The following is an 11,934-nucleotide window of genomic DNA, read 5'->3' as shown; positions in this document are numbered from 1 at the left end:
CACATTATCGCTTCTGCAAAACATACTTACTTTTGGCTATTAGAAGTATATGCATAACAACATATGTATATATGTGTGTGTGTACACATTTATATAAACACACACAAAGACCTATTTTTGTGTGGGGAGCCATGCCAAATTCTGCCATGTCAGAAATCCTGTGCTTAGGCTGCACTCTGTGACCTTCGAGTTGCTGACCTTTGCCTCAGGAGGTCTTGTGTTCTAGGCCATCCTTGGACTATTTACCTTTGAAAGAGTAGAGAAGTCTCAACTTGGAACCACCCAGAGGATGTAGGAAGTTCTTACAAGGAACTACTCAGAGAACTAGGAAGTTCTACAGGGAGCAATTCAGGCTATGGTATTCTTTCCTGGGAGCGAGGGTGAGTGGGATCAGAATAGATCCGATTGACCTTGCTCTCTATGTATTCTTACTAGTCGGGCATTAAAGGGAATCTTGATCAGAAATTTCCTCACTTGATTCGTTATTTCTCACGTCTCTGTATCCTACTTTCAATCCCCACTCCCTCTTTCATGTGAACCCTGATTCGATTTTTCCCGCGGGCTGGGACACGACATTTTTTTATATAGAGAATAGTCCAAAAGCTCTTCCGAGAAAGTCGTAATGGTGAGAGGAGATCCACCAGCAAGAGAGAGAGAGACTCACTCCCCTGGGCGCCCTACTCTGTCCCCTGAGATGCTTTTACTACACTTGCATTACTTTTTCAACAAAACAGTGTTAATAGGACAACAAGAGAAGGATTCGTTGGTTTTTGCTTTATTTTTCAAGTAGCAGATGTCAAGAAATGCTTGATGGGACCCGAGCGTCTTTTCGGGTAACACGAAGCCGAACGAGATGGGGGGAAAGGACTGAAATGGCAGCGGGGCAGCACTTACCAGCAGGCAGCACATTTTTTAGCAGGTTGCGGTATATTTTTATGGCAGACAAGCATAATTTAAATATCATTAGCTAGGATAATCGAGATCTAGGTTCAAGACCCCCAGAGGCGCACCCGTCTTTTGCTGCTGCTCTGAGGGGAAGGAGACCACAGGAGTCTCCGTGGGTTCAGACATCCTACCTGCAAACAGCCTGGGATCTGGGCAGCCTCTGGCCGTGTGTGTTGTGCTGTGGCCACGTGGGTTGTGTTAAAAGACAGTTCAGAGTGCGTGTACTGTACATAGCCCAGTAGACAGAGTGCCTAGTACGCACTGAGCCCTGACTTAAATCCCCAGCACTACCTAAGACTGTGTGTGGTATGGTGGTGCATGCCTGCAATCTTGGCACTTGTAGGTAGACATGGGAGGATCAGAGGTTCTAAGACATCTTCAGCTACATAGTGAGTTCAAGGCCAGCTCGGGCTACGTAAAAATCCTGTTTCAAGAAAAAGAAAATTAAAGCAAATTTGAGGCAGCAAGCAGTGGGATTAAGAGTAGACCTGAGCTTATACTCTTCTGGGATCCTTTCCATTCCCTTAAGAGACGCCACTGGTCCCTGTCACCACGTGCTGTAGTCATGGTCAACCCCACCACACTCTTCAACATCATGGCCGATGGCGAGCCCTTGGCCCGTGTCTCCTTTGAGCTGTTTGCAGACAAAGTTCCAGCAACAGCAGAGAACTTTCCTGCTCTGAGCACCAGAGAGAAAGCGTCTGGATATAAGGATTCCTCCTTTCACAGAATTATCCCAGGGTTCATGTGCCAGGGTGGTGATGTCACACGCCATAATGGCTCTGGCGGCAGGTCCATCTATGGGGAGAGAAATCTGAGGATGAGAATTTCATCCTGAAGCACACAGGTCCTGGCATCTTGCCCACAGCCAATGCTGGACCAGACACAGATGGTTCCCAGTTTTGTTTTGTTTTGTTTTTCTTATCTGCACTGCCAAGACTGAATGGCTGGTTGCATAGATGTGGTCTTTGGGAAGGTGAAAGAAGGTGATAGAAGGCATGAGCACCGTGGAAGCCATGGAGTGCTTTGTCCAGGAATGGCAAGACCACCAGGAAGATCGCCATCCCAACTGTGGACAGCTCTAGCTCTTCTGACTTGCGGGCATCTTACCCAGCGGGGGCGCCATTCCTTCTAGAGCTCAGGAGAGCGCCCACCCCATCTGTCCGCAGCAGTGCCCTGTAATCTCTGCTCTCACCGAAGTTCTTTGGGTTCCATATTGTCCTTATTTTCCTCCAAGTCTAGCTGAATTGCAGAGTTAATTTTATGATTATGGATGAAGAGTAAATAAGAAAAACAGCAAGACAGGGACGCTGTAGAGGTAAAGAAGGGTGGTGTAGGCCCAAGCCCAAGTGACAGCCTAACTCTTGCCCCCTAGCCAGTGTGCCACACAGTGTCATCCCTTCTTCTATTCCTTCGGTCACCTGTTTAATAGTGTGTATATGGGCACCTGCTACACGCCAGGCACTGTAGCAGATGTCAGAGATCGCTGATGAGCGCAGGAGCTGTAGCTCTTGCCCTTAGCCATCTCACCACTCAGCAAGGACAGGAAATGTGGTCACTGAAGAAATCACTCAAGTAAATGACAAGTTACAGTTGTGCTAAGTGTTTCCACAAAAGCCCCATGGCAGGAGATAGGGAAAGGGCAGTGGTGGTAAGAGAGGGGAGTCCGCTGTGGGAGAAGCAAGGTGCAGGGTGTGGCGCGGTTACTTGGGGCAGTTTCTGTGAAGCCATGCAAAGCTTTCCTTAGGACCTTCAGAGAATCGAGGCTTACCCAGGAGCTGAAGTCAGAGCGCTGAGGTGCCAGGGTGCGTCACAGACTCTTGCAGCTCTGTGTGAGCAGGAAGAGATGTGCACAGAGCGGGCAGCCCTGGCTTGAGTCATCTGTGCCTCCTGAATGGAATTCAGACAGCCTAAGGGAGTCCTTGTCCTGTTTGTGTCCCCCAAAAGCTGCTCAGGGGAGTGGGGAGGGAGGTGGGGAGGGAGGCAGGGAGGGAGGACCGAGTTCTGGAGCTTCATTTCAAAGGCAGCAGAAAACAGAGCTGTAATGCTTGGGGGAAGAGGACGACACTGGGTCTGTCTTTAATAATAAAGCTTGGGTTTCAAAACTCCCCTTGGCACCCATGTTTTTCGTTTTTCTCCTGTCTGTCAGACATAGACTTTTATTATTATCAATGGCCTTTGAAAACTCTTCCATCTTCTAGAAGCCAGAGAGCAGACTTGGGGAGGCAGGAGGGGCCGCACGACCCTGCAGGGACATGTGAACACCCCACAACTCCAAACTGCTGGAGTCCCTGTTTCATATCTGTTTATGTGCATATGTAGGCATGTGAATGTATGTGCATGTCTTTGGCTATACATATATGTGCAGGTACAATGTATATGCTTCTGCATGTGCACGTGTGTTGCTGTGTGTGTACATGTGTTCATGTACACATCTGTGTGTGTGTCTGTGTGTGGGTGTGTACATACATGCCTCTGTGCATGGATGTGCCTGAATGTCTGTGTATTAGTGTTTGAGTGTGTGCTTGTATGGGTGTGGATGTGTATCTATATCTGTGTTTGTGTATATGCATGTGTGTATCTGTGTGGTTTTGTGGCTGTGTGGTTCTCTGTGTTTGCGTGTGCATGTGTGTGTGTGTAAAAATCAGAGGATAACTTTGGGTGCTGTTCCTTAGGTACCATCCCTTTTTTTTTCTTTTCTTTTTTCTTTCTTTCTTCCTTTATTTTTATTTATTTATTTATTTATTTTGAGACAAGGTCTTGTACTGGCCTGGAAGTCACTTACTAGTCTGGGCTGAGTGGCCAGTGGGCCCCGAGGACTCTACTGTCTCCCTTCACTGGCATTGCTGTAAGAAGTATGTGCACCAAGCCTGGCTTTATTTTATTTCATATTTGAACTAAGCTCTCATTATAGTGGCCAGACTGGATTCAGGACACCATGCAGCCTCTGCTTCCAGGGTAGCTGGGGCTAACGCTCATGACACCATGCCAGGCTCCTGTGGGCACTTCTGCAGATGGCGGGGAAGGCATGGATTCTCAGTTTCTTTTTTTTCGTGTTTGCCAGGAAATGTTTGTATGATGTGTGTGTGTGATATATATGTTCATGTTTATATGTATGTGGGTGCATGTATGTGTGGGTGCTGCTGTACATGTGTGGGTGCACATGCGTGTTTGTGCATGTGATACCCTATCACCCCCACTCTCCTCCATGATGCAGGGCTTATCCTTGATTTCTCAGCTGCCTTATTCTTTGAAGCAAGGTCTCTCAGTCAAACCCAGAGCTCATGGATCTAGCTAGTCTTGTTGGCTGCCTTGCTCCCAGGATCCCCTGCCTCATCCTTATAAGGTATAAGTTAGAAGGGAGTTGCCACCCCAGCCTGGCGTGTACATGGGAGGGATCTGTAGATGAAACTCCAGTCCTTATGTTTGCGAGCCAAGTTCTCTATCCGTTGAGCCCAGTGGACAGGCTTGTGCCTTCAAAGTCACTAAAACGAATAGTTGCCAAGCCTGGCTGTACATTCTTATTGACTAGTTGTGACTTTCTCCAAACCAACCAAGAACTGCTGGGTGTGGGCTAAGCATCAGAGTTTCTTCAGCGCCCCTAAAGACTATGGGCACAAGAGGGAGATTTCTGCCATGAAAACAGCTTGTCTTCTGCCAAGATCATTTGTTATGTGAGCATGGGAGAAGTCACTTCTACGGGGCCTTCTGGGCTGCTGTCTACACAGCTGTATTATCTGCCCTTGGCACTCTAGGATGGTGATACCATCAGAGGAAACACAAAGGCATCCATAGTGAGTCCTGAGTCCCGTCCTGTGGTTGCCATGGCTCCCTCCACCAAGTGCCTTTTCTGGATGGGAACTGGGAGCACCACAGAATGGGCATACCAGGGCGCCACAGATTGGGCATCCTCTTATTCTTGGGGACCCATATTCTAGATTTCTAAAAACACGTGCCTTAACTCTTTATGCTTAACAGTGAATCTCTGATGTAGCGTGGGCTCCAACATACATCTACTGAGATGATGTCTGAATTAATGGGGAGCATAGAGGACTGCTTGCTTGGGTGACTTATGGAATATTCTAGGTAAAGCACTTTGTAAACAACGCAGCTACTGCAGATGCACCATCATGACTGAGAACACTGAAAACACATCTGACCTCTCTAGGCCTCAGAATGTCTCCGCTATCAGATTCTCAGATCTGGAAGCAGGGAGCTGGACCACACTTCCCTCGAGCTCCAAATCCTTCCAGTTCTAATGGTCCCCGTGAGTGAGTGACATTTAAAGAAATATTTGTGGTTTGGATGCGAGATGCTGTGTCCCCGCCCCCCCCCCCATAGGCTCATGGGTTTGAACATTTGGTCCCCAGCAGGTGGTGCTGTTTAGAAAAGCTGAGAGACCCTTAGGAGATGGAGCCTTCCTAGAGAAAGACTGTCACTAAGGGGCAGGCCCTGTTGTTTTCCAGTCCTGCCTCAGTTCCCCCCCACCCACGCCATTTGCTTCCTGACAGCCAAAAGAGTGTGTGAGGGGCCATTGCCATGCTCCTGCAGCCACACGTTCCCCGTCGTGATGGACTGCAACCCCTCTGCACCTGGGAGCTGAGATAAATCCCCTCCCCTGAGTTGCTTTGGCCAGAGTATGTCCCTACAGCAACAAAAGAGAAGCTGAGGCAGAAACAAATAAAAGCCAGCAATGCAGCATTCTCTGGGATGGATGTTATATGGGACTTTAAGTTTTATGGTCCCTTCATAGTGCAGTCCTCCTCAGCCCACTATGCTGGGTTGACCTTCAGTGTGTCATTTCATCAGCAACATGGCCCAGAAACAGAAAAGTACACTAGGAAGAGCAGAGGCTGCTGGGCCTTTGTTAATCTGTCCCCTAGTCTCTAAGAAGCTGTAGCAATGGCAGCACAGAAGAAATAGGGTGTGGGCTATTACCATTGCTGGGAACCGAGAGAGCATCACCAAGACGTTTGAGATTGAGAAACACGGACATCTGTTACACATGGCGTGGACCCACCAGATGAGCCTGTTAGGATTTAGATGCTGTGGACACGCAAGCTCTCATCCCTCTCCTGAGCTCCACAGTCAACAAGCCCAGCAACTTGTCTGGTTGCTTACCATCCCATGAAATGGAAGATTTGCAGAAACAGGCTTCTCTTTCACCTTGTGTACCAAACCCTGTAAAAACTCTCATGTTGAAATGTCCTATATATGTCTCCACTGTGATAGTGAACACTGATTGTCAACTCGACAGGATCCGCAATCACCTAGGAGACACACCTCTAGGAACGCCATGGGGGGCAATCTAGAGTATGCTAACAGAGGTAAGAGGACCCAGTGTAAACACAGGGGACAGCATTCTACGGTCCCAGACTGAGTAAAAAGGTAAGAACCAAGCAAAACACCAGGACTCATTGCTCCCAGTGCACCAGCTGCCTCCTACTCCTGCTGTCATGCCACCCTCACCATGACAGACTGTCTCCTTCAGACTGTGAGGCAAAATAGACTCCATTCTTTGTTTCTCTTAGCTGTTGTGTCACAGCAGAAACAAAGGCAGCCAATATACACACTGATCTTGAAATCTTTCCCAGGCACTTGCCTCTAAGCATTCTTGATCATTTTCTTCCTCTATCCCAACTGGATGACTGTACTAAGACACAGCTTGAATGTCACCTGTTTCTCCATATTAGAAAAAAAAATCTCTATTCCCTCTTTCTATGGACCCCAATAAATTCCTTCCTAGCACCACTCTAGCCTTCTGCCGCTACTGCCCTGCCCATTCATCGCCCTGTGCTTTGTCTCTCTATTAGAATATCGTACCAGAAAAGGTAAGGTCCCATTTTATTTTGCTCATGTTAAGGCTCCAATATTTAGCACAGTGCCTGACATGTTACAGGCTCTCAGCAAACATTTTTGGGGTGCACGAATGACTGAATACTCACTGTGGTAAGCCCACATTGTATATTCTTGCATAGCAGAGACCCTGTTATGTATCCTATGCTCCCCCACTTTGCCCCAGCCATGACCTCTACTCCAGATCCTCTTCAATAAAGACATTTCACTTTTCTATAAACTTCAAGGGCCTTGAGCGTGCCTGGGAAGCTTTGCATGCTGGTCTTCAGACCGAGACGGCATTCTATGCCTTCTAGCAAACCCTGCGTAACTTTGAGGGGCACGTTCACACCTCATGCCTTTTAACAGCTCCCCTGTCCCCTCTGCCAGTCTCTCCACTTCACCCAACTGGCACTCAGATCCCTCTCCTGGGTCTTCATTTTGACTTCGTTGTGGCTCATCTGTTTAAACGCCTGCTTCCCGCACTGGGCCATGAGCGATTCAGGAGCAAAGATGACTTTTGTTCACTGCATTTCCACCAGCACTTGGGATACAGCTAACAGACTTCTTTGGGCCATATCTGACATTCCAGAGCATGGTCCACACGCACATCTGTCCCCTTAGGTGCTAAAGTAACTAACTATTTGGCAAACTGAAGAGCAGGTACTCTCGGGCATCCTGATCCTGCCAAAGGGCTCGCCCAGGCATGTCTTTTATCCACGGGATTCAGCTGTGGTGACGATGAGTGAGCCCCAAGTCCATTTTTTGGTGGTAATGGGGGCTCCACTGTGTCCTGCTGCTGGAAACGGCCTTCTTTTGGCAAACACTGAGTGCTGTCTCTGCTCCAGGCACTGTGAGAGGAACTAAGGCACCCCAAGTCAGACATCACGCATCTATGACCTAAGGAGCTAGTGGTCTCCTAGGAGCCAGGGAAATTTTGCTTTTCTGTTCCTCAGGCTCCTTCAGCTTAGTGATGACTGACCAGTATTGATAAATGATGATCTTACCCCAAGTGGATGCAGGAGGAGGTACCCAAGCCATCGACCATGAGAAGAGGGACTTCTTTCCTGGTGTCTTTCCATGTATAATGTAGCAAATAGCACCTGTAACTGACTCAAATCTAATAGTAAGTGGCCACTAAGATGGAGCCCTTGAAACCTCCAACATACAACAACCTAAGGTATGCACATGAGCTCCAGGATAGCCCTCCCCCGTCCCCGTAGGGTCATTATCAGAGCTTAGCCTCAGCTTCAGATCACTCAAAAAGAGGCCCTTGGCCTTCCCGGGTAACCTGTTCTACTGTCCTAGAGCACCGGCACGTGAGCCCATTTGCAGACTCAGGATCTTTCTATTTTGGAAAGGCGTGTCTCTAAGACTGCAGAGCACGGAGGAAGGATGGACCACCACGTGGCCAGCAGGCTGCTCTCCTCTGGCTTAGCACCCACCAGGGGTTGGAGAGGCAGTGTTCCTGCACTAAGTCCAGGCCAGGCTCTGGGAAGATGAGCATCTGTGTCTGCAGATAGTCTCCTCTTTGTTATCTCCTCCTAGGACAGGGATGCTAGCTAACTCGGTGCTTTGCAGAGATCCTTCTGGCATTTAGTCTTTTAGGGCCTCATTTTGGTACTAAACCCCAGACTGTACCTGTTGTGTTCATCAGCAGAAAGGCTGTTCTGTCCAGAATGGAATCATAAATCTTACAAGTGACCCAAGTAATTACAACAGCAAATAATTAAGCTGGTAGGGACCGCCAGCACTCTCCATTTTTCTTGGAAGGTGTTTTAGGCTGTACATAATGCTGTCATCAAATTTATTATTGATGACATTTTCAAGGTGTTTTTTTTTTTAAACTTCACAGCCCCTTGAGACTGACACCCAATGTGCTAATTCACAATGACATGAAGCTGCTTTGAAACACCAAGATTTGTCTCTGAAAAGTCTAAACTAGTAAAATATTTATTTTACCCCTCAGCTTATAGATGTTTTGCAAAGAGAGGAGATCATACTGACTGATTACGCCAAGCAGCGGTCAGTTACAGGACAATTTGGACTATCTGCTAACACTCTTAGAAGACACCCATGGAACCAGACATGTTACTGATGATGTCCCATCGGCCTGCACAACACCTTAAGAAGCAACAATCCCAGGATCTAAAGCCCTAGGACCCAAGCTGGCTCAGTCTTTTGTTTAAGAACTTGTTAGATGGCCAAAAACAATGGAGTAAGTAGACACTGTGGCATTTAACTGTCTTAGTTATATTTATCTTGCTATGAAAGACCGTCATGACCAAGGCAACTTATAAAAGAAAGCGGTTAATTTGGGGCCTCGTGACCCTCACGGTGGGGAGCATGGCAGCAGGTGGGCGAGGTGCCGGATCAGCAGCTAGGAACTTGCGTATTGAGCCAACCAGAAGGAATGGAGAGGGATGCTGACTGGGAATGACATGACCCTCAGTGACACCTCCCCCAATAATCCTTCCTAAACAGTTCCACCAACTGGACACCAAGCACTGAGATACACGAGCCTATGGGGCCCACTCTCGTCCACACCACCACAGTGGCATTTCACTCACCCCTAAAGAAAATCAAAATGTTGTCATTTACAGGAAAACGGTGAAACTGGAGGTCACGCTAAACAACAACAAGCTAGACTCAGGAGAATAGTATCTATTTCATTTCATGTGTAGACATGTCGTCATGGGGACACATGTGTATGGCGCAAAAGTACAGAGGGCACCATTTGGGATGAGAATTGGGCTAATGGGAGGAGGGAGATAGGAGAGAGTAAAGGGAGGTGAACATGACCAAAGCACAAAAACTTCCTGAAGGGAATATTTTTATGAAACTTGTCACGATACAATGCATATGCACTGATGAAATACACTTGGAATCAGGCACTTGCCCACTTCGTTCTGGGAATCAGATGCCATCCACCTTACGGTCCTTTATACTGCTCTGCAAGGGAGCGTGAGGCTATGAGTAACTGTAGTGAAGTAGTGCTGGTGGCTATTTTCAAAAGAGTCTGTCTGCGCTGTGCATTTTTATTCACATTTTTCAGCAGCCATCAACGTCCCACTTGGTGACATCAAGATGCCTACTTCATAATTTACAAATGTCACACAACTTGCTACCGAGCTACTTCAAGTCTTCCTTTGTCACCTCTTCCATGGGCCCAGAAATGGGATGCTGGGCATTTATAAAGGAGTACTCTGCAAAACAGGACAGGAGACTGATTCAAAGACTCAGGATGCTTTGAGAGAAAGAGCACAGAGGATGCACACTGGCCTTGGAAAAATACTGCTTATCCTCTCCACTTTGAGCATTCTTACTGTTGAGTTGACATGGTGATGAGGAAGGTGACCAGGACGATGACCTGCTACCCTGAAATAGAAGTCTGAAGCTGGCTGCCCGCTGGGAGGTGCCAACCCTTCATGTGGGGCTAACAAAATGGAGGTCTAGGAAGGGCAGGTGATACAGCATCCTAGGCTGTGTGTGTGTGTGTGTGTGTGTGTGTGTGAGAGAGAGAGAGAGAGAGAGAGAGAGAGAGAGAGAGAAGGGGGGTAGTCAGAAATTAAACCTTACTACTTGAAACATGACAGGCAAGTGATCTGTCACTAAGCCATAGTCCAAGCTTATTTTTAACTTTAATTTTGAGACAGTATCTCAGCAAGTTGCATAGGCTGAACTTACTTTATATTCCAGGGAAGCCTTGAGCAAGTGATCTTCCTGCTTTTACTATCCCAGTAGGTACAAGTGGATCAAAGTCCAGCTTCGACATCAACTGGGGAAAACTGAGGCTGGTGACCCTGCAGACTTTCTCTGAGGGCGACTTTCCAGGCTGGAACTGATAGTTACCAGCAATGGCTTCCACGGATGGTGGCAAGCTAGGGCTAAGGCTGATGGCTCCTAGCTGGGGCTTCCACTGATGGTGGCAAGCATCTAAAGAAGAAAGGGAAAGAAGGAGAGAAAAGTAACACACACACACACACACACACTTGATGATGAAGTAAGACAGACTCCAACAGGTAGGTTTCAACAAGCTTCTTCTTCCAAGTTTCTCTTACTTTACGATTCACACACACACAGACACACACACACACACACACACACACACACACACACACACACACACACTTGATGATGAAGTAAGACAGACTCCAACAGGTAGGTTGCAACAAGCTTCTTCTTCCAAGTTTCTCTTACTTTACGATTCACACACACACAGACACACACACACACACACACACACACACACACACACACACACACACACATCTTGGTGGAAGGAACAAGATTCCAACCTAGCCTTATACACATACACACTTCTGTGTGGATGGAAAAAAAAATCTAACGAGTTTCTTATTTCTCCCACAGCTTATATATCCCAGCAAGATCTTTCCAGCAGCAAAGAAGTCACAGTGTGTTTACCTTCTATTTCTCTATAAATAAATGATTACAATGGATATACATAAGAAAATCATGTTCCCCAATACCTTCACTTGATCAAATGTTTCACATATTATAGGTGAGAAACAAACATGAATAACAAGTTATTTTCAGGAACCCACATACATTTTTTTACCTAAGCAACTAGTTACAAACTAACAGAGAATAAGCAAGCAAGGTAAGTTCTCAGCCAGCTTTTCCTTACCGGCAGGCTGCAATTTGCGGTTACAAAGAAGGAATCAATTATCTTAAGAAGTAATCTTATAAAGATCTTAAAAGAATCACAGACCTAAGCTTCTATGGAGTAGATAGGCAGCACGGTGTCCTTTTGGCTCCCACAATGTGGGGAGTAGGGACCACCTCTGACATGGACTTGGGCCTCCCAACATTGATCACTTCCCCCCACCCCACCCCACAAGGTGGCCTTGCCAGGTCACAGAGGAAGAGGACACAAGTAGTACAGATGAGACTTGATAGGCTGAGGTCATATGTTAGGGGAGGAGGGCCCCCCTTTCTGAGGACTAGGGGAGGAAGGGAGAGGGGATGAGTGAGGGAAAGTGTGATCAGGAGGTGATGAAGGAGGGGGCTACAATCAGGATATAAATAATCCAAACTGCAGAACAAGCAGGTAACTTATATTGCTAATCCCACTACATGGGAACAGCTCTGAGACTGGCTGAGACATGAATGTCTATACATAGACAAGGCTTC

General features: G+C 47.2%; 1 pseudogene across 1 annotated transcript; it reads left to right on the top strand.

The window, feature by feature from the left end:
• Nucleotides 1–1,510: 1,510 nt before the first annotated feature.
• Nucleotides 1,511–2,030, top strand: LOC311597685 (peptidyl-prolyl cis-trans isomerase A-like; annotated as a pseudogene). Its single transcript has one exon. The product of its transcript is annotated as a peptidyl-prolyl cis-trans isomerase A-like (transcript).
• The last annotated feature ends 9,904 nt before the right edge of the window (nt 2,031–11,934 follow it).

The sequence above is a fragment of the Acomys minous genome (assembly GCF_964271855.1).
Source record: "Acomys minous genome assembly, chromosome: 5".
Lineage (NCBI taxonomy): Eukaryota > Metazoa > Chordata > Mammalia > Rodentia > Muridae > Acomys > Acomys minous.
The sequence above is the reverse complement of the archived record's forward strand: the minus strand, read 5'-3'. Positions and strand labels throughout refer to the sequence as shown.